Source organism: Canis lupus, chromosome 25, assembly GCF_011100685.1.
Source record: "Canis lupus familiaris isolate Mischka breed German Shepherd chromosome 25, alternate assembly UU_Cfam_GSD_1.0, whole genome shotgun sequence".
Classification (NCBI taxonomy): domain Eukaryota; kingdom Metazoa; phylum Chordata; class Mammalia; order Carnivora; family Canidae; genus Canis; species Canis lupus.
The window spans coordinates 23,047,894-23,060,510 of NC_049246.1; the positions used below are offsets into that span (position 1 = coordinate 23,047,894).

The 12,617-nt window shown below is 35.0% G+C and overlaps 1 protein-coding gene across 1 annotated transcript in view; it reads left to right on the forward strand.

Annotated features, from left to right (window-relative positions):
- Nucleotides 1-12,617, forward strand: part of GALNTL6 (polypeptide N-acetylgalactosaminyltransferase like 6) — a 1,157,792-nt gene that overhangs the window by 360,274 nt on the left and 784,901 nt on the right. The window lies entirely within an intron of this gene.

Below are 12,617 nucleotides of genomic sequence, written 5' to 3' on the forward strand. Positions count from 1 at the left end.
TTCTTCAATGAATTTCTTTTTTTTTTTTTAAGATTTTATTCATTTATTCATGAGAAACACAGAGAGAGAGGCAGAGACACAGGCAAAGGGAGAAGCAGGCTCCCTGGGGGAGGATCCCTTCCCAGGATCCCAAGATCACAACCTGAAGCCAAAGGCAGACGCTCAACCACTGAGCCACCCAGGTGCCCCTATGGAAAGATGCTGACGGGAAATGGAGTAAATTTAGTTGTCAGAACCTATCAGTGAGATGTTTTTTGACATGACTAACCCAAACTGGTTAACTTATGTGTAGTTTATCATTCACAGAGCAGGAGTTCAGATGGAAAGTGGGCTTCAGAATTTGTAGATTCACTGGTTCAACAATGTAAGCAAGGACTCTGATCTTTTCCATCTTCCTTTTCTGTGGTCAACGGCATCAACTTCATTCTGTTTCCATCTTTGCCGCAAGGAGCCTGAGGGCTGCTTGAGCTCTTGATTAAATCCCATAGCAGTGTGAGACTGCCCATTCCTCTCACTTACTAGAGATGAGTAAATATCTGTTGACAGTTCTTAGTGACTCTCTCATGACACCCACCTCCTCAGAGGCTCCTCAAAGAGCTCATGGACCTAAATCCAGAAGCCTGTAGCTGAGGGGTTAAAGTTTCTTCCCAAGGAAAGGGGCCTGGCAGCTGGCAGGGTTTCCTACTCTGATGGACTTATGACTGTGTTCACTGGACATGTTCCAAGGGTTGAACACCAGGTCCTTCCTACTCCCACCTTCCTTGGGGTCGGGGAGCCCACCGTCGTGGTTACTCAAAGGGAACCTCTAAGCCTGGAGAGTGAGGCTGGTTCTTAGTAGTACTGTGTGGCAACAGGGATTTGGGATGGCAGGAGAGGCAATAAAGAGATTTGACCTTGCTAAAAATTTTTCTGCATATTTTCTAAGAAAAAAAATAAAAGTTATTCTCTTGCTGTTGATTATTTTTCAGTGTTGTTTATATATCCTTGGAGAATAGAGAGTATGTGTGTCTCTCTCTGAGCAGAGAGGTGATTTGTCTTCTGACCAGGGTAACAAAGATAATATTTTCCACTGGGGCAAAGATGGTTCAGGATTGCTGTTGGTTCCTTTAATAAGATTGGGGATTTCCTAAAATCAACATTTCTCAGGGGTGACACAGACCTGCTGTGTGTGCAGGATTCAGCTGAGCCCACCTCCACATCTCCCTTGTGGGATTTAGAGTGCAAGAGGAACAAATATGAACATGAAGCTTATGATGTCTGCTGTGTTATTAGTAATACATTCCTTTTTCTCTGAGCTAGTGGTCTCTAGGTCTTCTGGCACAATCCAAAAAGTCTGAAGCAGGCAAACTTTTTATCTTTCAGTAGAATAAAATCTCAGATCTTTCACAGTTCTTTTCAGTTTCTAAAAATATTTCTAGCATGCTTCTTCTACCATGAAATTAGATAAATTTGGGTTGCATATTGTTCCCAAACCAATTGCCAGCAATAAGAATGAACTACAGGATAGAAGAAGCAGCTCCATTCCTTGAGATGAGGTCAGTTCTCAGATTACAGTCTATTATTCAATAGAAGAAGAATGGAATAGAATCTAGAGACTCAAGTATTAGGCAAGAGTTCCACCCAAATAATGATGGCATCTAGAAAGATTTTATATGAGAAAAACATGAAAGTTAAGGCTTTTTTACTCCAGCAGTAATATGGCTCATGGGACGAAACCCCAAGAATAATGGTACCCTATATATTATAAGCCAAAGATAGTGTCACCTCTTTTAAGGAAATATGCTGATTTTTATACCCTAACCCTCAACGGTGTTATTGTGACATGTGTTATTCATATTACATGTGTGTATATCATTTTATTCAGTTAATACCATAAGATTCTGGTAAGATTTTTCTGGTCATAGAAGAAAAACAAAATTCTTTTCGATTCTCTGAATTGGCAACAGATAATATCTCTCCCTTTTGATAAAGCATTTTTCTAACTATATTTATAGTAATGCCTAAATTCAGATTATTATGTTCTGTGGGAATTTTTAGTAAATCTTAAAGATGCCTACTTAATAAATGAATTTCATAATTTTAGCAAATTAATTAAAGTAACTGCTAAATCATATATTTCATTTATTTTTATTCACTACCAACAGACTTTAGTTTAACCCCAGAGGATTTTTCTGAGAATACTGAAAATTAAAATGCACTTGATATACAATTTTATTACTTGAGTAAGATAATATAACATTATAGGAAACCATTATCAAAAAAAAAAAGGAAACCATTATCATGTTGGCCACGGAGTTACAGAAATATCTCAATTGTACTAATGCTAAGGAGTGCATGATAAACATTAACATTTTGTGGAAAGAAGAAAGGATTCTGTATGAATCTGTGATAAGATGAAACGAAGATGCAAAGTTATCAATATGTTTATCTTATATTATTCTTTTTTAATGGCATAAGATGTTGTAAGGAAGACCTATTAAAAAATTGAAAGTACTGACTGATACAAAGGCAAGAACAGACTATGTTGAAAAGTTTTGTAACAATTAGAAATTGGGCAGCCCGGGTGGCTCAGCGGTTTAGGGCCACCTTCAGCCCAGGGCATGGTCCTGGAGACCCAGGATCGAGTTCCATGTTGGGCTCCCTGCATGGAGCCTGCTTCTCTCTCTGCCTGTGTCTCTGCCTCTTTCACTCTGTATGTCTCCCATGAATAAATAAATAAATAAATCTTAAAAAATAGCTATTAGAAATGACAAATACCCACCATTTGCTTCAACGTGGATGGAACTGGAGGGTATTATGCTGAGTGAAGTAAGCCAGTCGGAGAAGGACAAACATTATATGTTCTCATTCATTTGGGGAATATAAATAATAGTGAAAGGGAATATAAGGGAAGGGGGAAGAAATGTGTGGGAAATATCAGAAAGGGAGACAGAATGTAAAGACTGTTAACTCTGGGAAACGAACTAGGGGTGGTAGAAGGGGAGGAGGGCGGGGGGTGGGAGTGAATGGATGACGGGCACTGGGGGTTATTCTGTATGTTAGTAAATTGAACACCAATAAAAAATAAATTAAAAAAAATAAAAAATAAATAAATAAAAAAGCCAAACAATTAGGAATTGGCACACTTCTCCAAAAAAGATATGGAAAGGTGCTCAATATCATTAGTCACTAGGGGAATGCAAATCAAAATCATACTTCCCAACTACTAGGCTAGATATAATGTTTTTAATGAAAAATCACAAGCATTGGCAAGGATGTAGAGAAATGGAACTCATATATTGTTGTTGAGAATGTAATATGTTTTAGTCACTGTAGAAAACAGTTCAGCTGTTACTCAAAAAGTTAAACTTTGAAATACCATTTGGCCCAGCAATTCCACTCCTGGGTGTATATCCAAAATAATTGAAAGTGAGCACTCAAAGAAATACATATACATCCATGTTCATGGCTGCATTAGTCACAATAGTTCCAAAATGTAGAGAGTCCTACTGGCCACCATCAGCGAATGTATAAACAGATTGTGATATATTCATGCAATGGAATATTATCCTTCATAAAAAGGAACGAGGTGGTGATACATATTTTGATGTGGATAAACCTCTAGGACATTATGCTAAGTGAAGGAAGCCAAATACAAAAGCTTACATATTGTATGATTCAATTTGTATGAAATATTCAATATGGTTGAATCCACAGAAAGAGAATTCAGATAGGTGATTGCTAGAGGTTGGAAGGTAGAGGTAGTAGGAATGGGGAGTACATTCTTAACGTGTACAAGTTTCCTTTCGGGATAATGAAAATGTTTTGGAATTAGATAATGATGATGGTATAACACTACAAATGCACTAAAGGCCATTGAATTACTTACTTTAAAATGACTAATTTTATTTTCTATAAAACCCATCTCAAAAAATTTAAAGTTTGACAATTGTGTAAAAAAATTGGTACATTACCACCAAGTAGAATATCCACTAACATACATATATAATTTATTTTAACATAGAATATTTTTATGAATCAAATTTCCTTTTCTCATGTAAAATGCTTACGCACCAATTCCAGAACTCTAATGTAGTTTTAATTTATAATCTTTTAACAAAACATAAAACTTTAATGACATTTATACATTCCTATGTTCATATCACACTACTAAAGGGGAAAAAAATCCAACATGAAACAAGATTTCAGTAGCTTTTAGGATAAATGATTAATTGTTAGAAAGGGTGGTTTGGAGTGTCTATGTTTTAATCTGAATGATAGGCTATATGTTTCAAAATTATATTGAAACTTCATCCTCCAGACCCCTTTAGTTTGTGCCACTCAAGAATTATTGCTTAAAATGAGATTTTGTAAAAGTTAAATATTTAATTATCCACCAGCTCTTTCAAGAAAAGTAATCAAAATGACTCAAATTCATTTGTATTGATGACAGATTTTTTTCAATACACAGCAATTATATTTGAAAAGATTTCAATTCTTGATTTAAGACCATGCTGAGTAGTGTCTCATAAGAAATTCTGCTTCTTGACAAGCGAGTTGCTATCAAAGGTTTGCAGTGTCTGTCCCCTTTAACCTTTACAGTGACAATTTCAAATGAAGAAAATAACCTTTATCTGTCTTGTTCAGGCACAATTTAGGGGCTGAAAGTTCACTTTTGACATATTCGCTAAGGATAATGGATATCACTGATGGCCTTTGATAATTGTATGGCATTAATATAAATGATGAATTATTAAATACTTTTATGCTATTTATTTAACTTGGATGACAAATCTCACTTTTAAAATGCTCTTTGGAGTGTTAAAGATTATATTTGTCCTATTTTGCTTGCTCACATTCATGGAATCTTTTCAATATTAAACTCACATTTTTATTATCACCGAGATAAGATCATTTGAGTACTTTTCCTCCACTGCTATTCTTTAGAACACATTATTTGATTCCATATTTTCTTCCTCATATGCAAAGTCATTGTAGAGGTAGGCTGATTGCTTAGGGCAGTTTACCCTTCAGAACACAAAGCTTCTAGTTTTTCTGCAAGATGAGTGCGGTAAGTTCTGGGTTCTGAGACAGAAGTCATATCGATACATCTTAAATCACTGAGCATTCATTGGAGAAGTACATGCATGTGCCTGCTATCTGTACAGAATAGCAGATAGAAGGAAGTAAAGCACACAAATTTCAGAAACCAGTGCAACATGAAGCCTATTATTCACATATTGTGTCATGATGCCCAAGAAAAGACTACAGTTTCCTAATGCTTTCCAAAATAAAAATAAGAAAAGGGAAATATTTGCAAATGGCGGGCTCATTATGTTTGCCCATCTTACACATAAATTTCCACCATGAAAAGCATCCATCCTCATATTTGATCATTTATTTTTTTGAATTTATGTTGAGTTACTACCAGGCCACAAGTACAGTCCTGAGCAATGGGGACACAGTGGAGAACAAAAGAGACAAGATTCTCTTGGAACTTATGGAGAGATGGGAGAGACCTCGGATGCTATTTGCACTAAATAATGCTAATAAATATAGAAGATGCTTAAAGTGATCCAAAGATAAATTACAGGGTTTATAGGATAGTACCCTAGGATTTCTAATTTAGGTTATAAAACCTAGGACGTCCTGTCTAAGCAAATAATAGCTAAGCAGATACCTGAAGAATAAATAGGACTCAAGTGGAGAATGGTGGCCAAGCATTCCTGGCAAATAGAAAGGGCTCTGGTGAGAGTATGATTGTGACCTGGAGATCCTTTTTAGGAAATGATAGAAAACAACATTGCTGGAGTATAGTGAGCAACATAAGATAGGGGATTTGGTGCTCTGGAACTTATAGTTGGAAGCTTCGATGGTTTTAAAAAGCACATTTTATTCTTCATAGGTCTATTCTTTAATCCCACCAAAAATTTGATATAAATGTACAGATTTGACTTGGCAGTATTAGCACTGAAGCCACACACCATATTTCTTCTTGTTAGCCATATTTTCGATAGCTGAGGGGTTCCTTATTTAAAAATACTTCATAATTTCATTCATTTGGGGGAAATAATCAATTATACCCTCTACCTTATGAAAGATTATGATATAAAATTTATTAAACTTTTATGTATATACTTTAGAGATATGGAAAGCAACACTGTGCAAAGGAAACATTCCTAAAATAAATTTAAGTCATTGATCAGCCAACAATTACCTAAAATCTCTGTACAGTTTTCTTAAAATCTAATGAATAATAAGCATCGAGTGTACCAAATAATAGGTAATGAAAGAATATACAGACTCCATGGAAAACCAGAAAACAGTGAATCTAAGAGGCCAGTTGCTTGTGATATTAGTCTTCTTTGGATCTCAGAGACACTAGACATTTCTGTTTTGGTTTTTAGCTCTGTAACAAATGGAGGAATTTCAGATCAGTGAAGTTTTCCTATTCTTAGACATAAATGGTGATTATAAGCCGGGACGGGTTACCTTCATTGTTCAAGGAGACTGAAATGTTAAAATGTTAAGATGCAAAATGTTAAAAAGAATACATGCTGAAAGCTTTGCAGACTAATTTATTATTTTTAAATGGTTTCATTAGTCACAGACATGAGCATATTATTAACACTTGAATAAACTTGCCCTTTTAAAATTGAGAAGAGAATTAAATTCAAAAGACTTTATTATATAAAACAAAAATTTCCTTTTAGCAAAGTTATTTTCGTTCATCTAAAGATTATATGCAGTTTGTCTGTTTCCTAATTTGGAATTCAGATAATTCAATGATAATAATAATGATAATAATAATAATAATAATAATACCTCTTACACTTACTAAGTTGAAGCAGATGGAAATAGAAAACCCAGGCTGCTATTCAGCATATAATCACTATGCAAATATTCTAACAGCTTGCATGATTTTTCAAACTATTATCTCAAGAGCAACAAACCATTATATTGAAAAGCTGAGAAAGACAGCACAGTAAAAAGAGGTTAGGCATATAGAATTTGAGACCATTTGTACTCAATTCAATGATGATTAAAATAAATCCACAATTTTTAAAGGATACAAGTAAGAAAAGGGAGGCTTAGAGATTGTGTTTGGCAACATTTCCCAAACAAGAGTCTGTGTGTGTGTGTGTGTGTGTGCGTGTGTGTGTGCGTGTGTGTGCGCGCGCGAGTGTGTGTTGCATACAGTGTACTCAGTGGCCTCCTTCTCATCATTTAAACATGGTGAATCTCACTTATATTAAAAAATCTCAAGCTTACGTTGCTATCTCTCTTTCTCTATCTTCCTATTACAGCCAAATTTCATGGAAAAAAAGATTTAAAGGGCACCTTCAATTCCTCTCCTATTTTTAATCTTTAATATCTATTACAACTCATTCATTCATTAACTTAAGAAATATTAATGGAGGCCACACCGTTTGCTGTGCACTGAAGATTCCGCAATGAGTAAAATCAAATGTGGTGTCTCTTCCCATGAAACTCCAGCTAAGGGGATAGTGGATATTCAATGTACATCACAAGGGAGAGAGTAAATGTTTTCAACTGTGGTGCTAGTAATTGACCAATAAGAATTTAGGAGATTTTATCAATGATTTTTTTAATCTTAATTCTGGATATATTTCAGCCCTCCCCCCCCCCAAGTTAACTAAACCTAAGCCTCAAAGGAGTTTTGGAATGACCATTCTCTGGGTTATCCAACTACATCCTTGAAGTGAAACCATTGTACTGCTTCACACATTCTAAATCATTAGTTCTAATGGATCCAATGTTACTTTTGGAGTCAGTGCTAAATATTGTATCTTAATTGACCTCCAGGCAATGGAGTAAAATAGCATTTATTATAACATAAGTTACTTTTATCACGTACCTGAAACTAAATTTTTAAAAAATAGCAGTGTTCCTGAGGATAGATAAGAGGCTTAATGGAGAACTGCTTCTCATTTTTAATTTGAAGAAAAGAATAAACAGTATGAACTGGAGGCATACAAAATTTGACTTATTTTAGTATAATTATATATTTGAGGCTTGAAATATTTAGTCAAGTAATGCCTAAGTACAAATCAGAAAATATAACATACTCTGTAGTTGAATAGCTAGATCAAAAAGAAATTATATTAGCTAATATTTGTTGGGGCTTATCATGAGCTAGATATAATTCTACAAATTCCACAGTTATATACAAAATTATAACATAAAAAAATCCTATTATATAAATAAAGAACCTGAAGACGTCAAGCACCTTGCCTATAGCTACACAGCTAATAAAGAGCCAAAGCAATATTCAAGTGTGAACCGCTCAACTACAAAAAAATCTTTTCTGAGATTCTAATTGCTAGACACTTTTACTTAGACTATTGTACACATAGTACAATAAAAAAACAAATGGCTTATAAAATTATACTAAGGTAGCAAACCCAGTTTAAAGGTCTGTTGCACCAACATACTCAACTTATATATTTGAAAGATAATTGAATTCCTATTAACCTAGGTTTTTATGTGGCAAAATCAGCTTCACAATCTATGTAGTACGGTGAGCCTGCAAGAGCCTGTCATTAAAGCCATGTTTTTATTAGATGTACATACAAGTAGTGTTTGTAAGCATCCAGTAATGATCTACACAAGGACAAGGGAAAAAAAATTCAGTGGGCCTTGCAACATTTGCTGAAGACACTGGGAGATAAGAAATCATAACTTTGGGCAATGCATCAATGGTAGAAACAGATTGTATACATTATCAGTCATGTAATTCATGAAATACCATAAAAGCTACAGAGTAGAAAAGAGTTAGCATTATCTACTGAAAACAAAATAACATGAATGAAGGAGGGGAGGTGATCATAATTAAATAGCCACATCAAAAGACACATATTCCTTTGTTTACATGTTCTGATAAGAAAGCTGGTGCATGTGCTTTATAAATTCTGTGGAAGTACCAAAGGAGAATTAAGATGTCAAAAGTCATTGTGCTGTGGAAAATAGAAGGTATAAAAATACTAAAAAATTTTAGTAAATATCAAGACTAATGTCTTAAGAATTAATTAAATCACATACATACATGCACATTTAAAACTTTCAGAAAGGCTAGTAATTGAAATTTTTGAATTGGTCATAAATGTGTGGCACAGAAATACAACCAAATTTTTTAGCAATTGATAATTCTGTCATCACTAATGAACTGAATTGGGTAAAAATCATAATTTTAAAAATATTCAAAATGCAAAAGAAAATATATGAAAAAAATTGGATTTTGTGACCAAATCGGGCACCTGAAAACACCCAACTGAATTGCAAAGACAGCAAAGATGGCTATGAACTCCTCCTCCTGCTTTGAGTGACCCATTTAACCAATAACACTTGAGCCTGAATGGAGGTAAGAAACTTTTATGTATTCAGACAGTGGTCACATTCTAGTGTTTTGAGACAGTCTCGGGTACACAAGCGTACCCTTCTTGCAACCTTGCAGTATTTCCTGTTGATATTTACCATCTTCCACATCTCATCAGTGTGTTCCTTTTCTACTGCTCTCACTAGCTAGTTAAGTCCTTTATGATTGAGCTCAACAACTAGCTCCTTGCTGTCCATTTACTACATTGTTGCCAGAGAGATTATTCTAAAAATCCTTTAGTGTTTTCACATGCCCTCATATCATAACTCCATAGATATGTTAATATTCTTAATTGAATATAAATAAATTAAATTTCAAGAAACTAAATTTCTTCCTTGTCTTGGATCCACAAATATTGAATTTCTCATGTGTTCATTAGATAGATCAGTTTCCATTTGCACATGAAAGAGACCATATGTTGATATGTAGATAATTTCTCAACATGGAATGAAAAAGAAAAAGAAATAATCAGTACACAAAATAACTAAAATGGATGCCATCTCCCTTTCTCTACTCTTTCTACAGAACATACTTCAGAAGCCTCATAGACTTTTCATTTGGGTAGCCAATGAAGCTCAAACTCATATCAAACTGAGCTCAGGGGATGCCTGGGTGACTCAGGGGTTAAGCATCTGCCTTTGGCTCAGGACGTGATCCTGGAGTTCCAGGATCAAGTCTCATATCGGGTTCCCCTTGAGGAGCCTGCTTCTCCCTCTGCCTGTATCTCTGCTTCTCTCTCTCTGTATCTGTCATGACTAAATAAATAAAATCTTTAAAAAAATTAAACTGAGATCAGTATTCCCTTTATCTCAAATCCTTTTCTTCTCCCATTATCTAAATTAGTCATTTTCATTGAAATTTACTCAGATTCTCAAACTAAAATCCTTAGGAGCAAACTTGAGACCATTTTTGCCATAACTCTTTGCTTACCTGCTTTTCAGTTATGATACCAGCATTAGCTGTTAGCTGGATTATTGCAATAGCCTTATAAGTGACCTGTTTGTCAGTAGTCATTCTGTTAGGGTAATGCCACTTGCTATTACATATAAACTCTGAAATCTTCAAGTCCTAACAAAACAGAGGCTTGTTGTTTGCTCATCAAAAGTCCAGTTTGCTCACGTAAAGTCTGATGGGAATGGAGTCTGTGTCCTTTGTTTCAAGGACTCATTCAGTAACTGAAGATGTGAAATGCTTTACTAAAGCTAGTTGCCAGTTGTCCTGAACACTGACTGACCTAAGGCAAGCAGGTGAAGAAGAAATATGGGAGATGTATAGGAAGTTTGGAAATGTCATTCTTAACTGGGCAGCTACTTTCTAACAAAAACTCTATACTGTAGAGATGAGCAGAAAGCCTTGGAAACTAACCATCTCTGCCATATATTCTCATCAAGCTATTCTGTTTTTCAGTTCATGACTTTTCTAACATGTGAATCTGTGTCAATTCTCTGTTTAAAGATCTTTTTTTTTTTTTTAAAGATCTTTTATCACTCCCATTACTCTCACAAAAAAAGTAGAACCTCCTATACACATAATTTATTATCTGGTAGGAAAATTTTGAGAGTTGAAAGGATGCCTTTAAGTAATTGTTTTGGGACAAGAGGTGATATTAATCCTACGTAAGAATTTTTCTGGGCAAACCAAAGCAACATATAATCACCCTTCTTATAAGACACTTTAAAATCCACCGTTTTCTTGCCTTTTTAAGCATCATATCCAAACTATTCTGTACTAATTTAATATATGTACTCACCATATTACACTATTTTAATTCCCCAAAAGACCTGTTCTTATTATGGAGCTTTGTATTACTCTTTTTCCTCTTCCCAAAACCAACTCATCATCATCCAGGTCCTTAGGCATCTCTTCCTATGGGAAATATCTCTCTCTTTCTCTCTCTCTCTCTCTTTTCATGAGGACACTACCTTTTCTTGATTCTTTATAACACCAAATGAACTGTGTTATAAGCAGCAGTTTTTTATATGCAGTTATTTATATGCACATTCTCACATTGAACTTCCTGGGAGCAGAATATGATAGTCACCTTTTTATCCTTGGCTCCTGGAAAACAATCTAGCAAAGAATAAACATTTGATAAATGTTTGTTGAGTAAATGAAGAAACCTATCTTTTCTTGTCGTGTCCATTTCCACAGTACCTTTTTTCTTCATTATCAGATGGGTAAAATAAGAACTGTATCTACATAATAGGATGTTTATAGGGATTAATGGATATAGTCAACACACACAAAAAAAATGCTTAGTGTATTACTTGGCACAAAGATAGTCTAAGTTTTAGCAATTATTATTCCCCAAACTTAGGTCAAATACAGAATGTGATCTCCTTGTGAATCATTTCTTCCTGATTGCTTACAGTAAAAAATATTGTCTCAGTAAAAAATATTAAAAATTTTTGTGCCGCCATATTGGGTAATTCTCTCATCATTTGACTGATACTGTAATTTTTTTAAAAGATTTATTTATTCATGAGAGACACAGAGAGAGAGAGAGAGAGAGAGAGAGGCAGAGACACAGGCAGAGGGAGAAGGAGGCTCCATGCAGGGAGCCCGACGTGGGACTCGATTGTGGGTCTCTAGGATCACACCCTGGGCTGAAGGCGGCGCTAAACCGTTGAGCCACCTGGGCTGCCCTGATACTGTAATTAATTGTGAAGAATTGTCTTCCCCAATAAGTTGTAAGCCCTTGATAACAAGGTCATGTCTTATTCTTACTGTGGCTATCTAGTGATTATCTAGTGGTCTACAACATAGACCAAGTTAAACATCTATAGAATGTCTTATGTTTAAAGAAAATTAAAGACTGAAGAAATGTAATTTTGAGGATTCTCCATTGCAAGAGAGAGATGATAGAGACTTAAAGAAAAGCAACTCTTGATAAGTAGGTCAATATTTACTTTGAAAAAACTATATTTTGTTTGTTTGCTTGCTTTTTAAATAGTAAGAGAGTCTTGTAGCATTCCAAAATAAAACAGTATTTTTACATTGTGTTGACATACTCTGGAGAGATTATTCCTTCACTTTTTAATGTAACTGACCATATGCCTCCAAATGGTTTCCTCTTCTTTTTTTTTTTTTTTTTTTAAGGATTTTATTTATTTATTCATGACAGAGAGAGAGAGAGTGAGAGAGAAAGACAGGCAGTGGGAGAAGCAGACTCCGTGCGGGGAGCCTAACATGGGACTCAATCCAGGATCTCCAGGATCACACCCTGGGCCGAAGGCCGTGC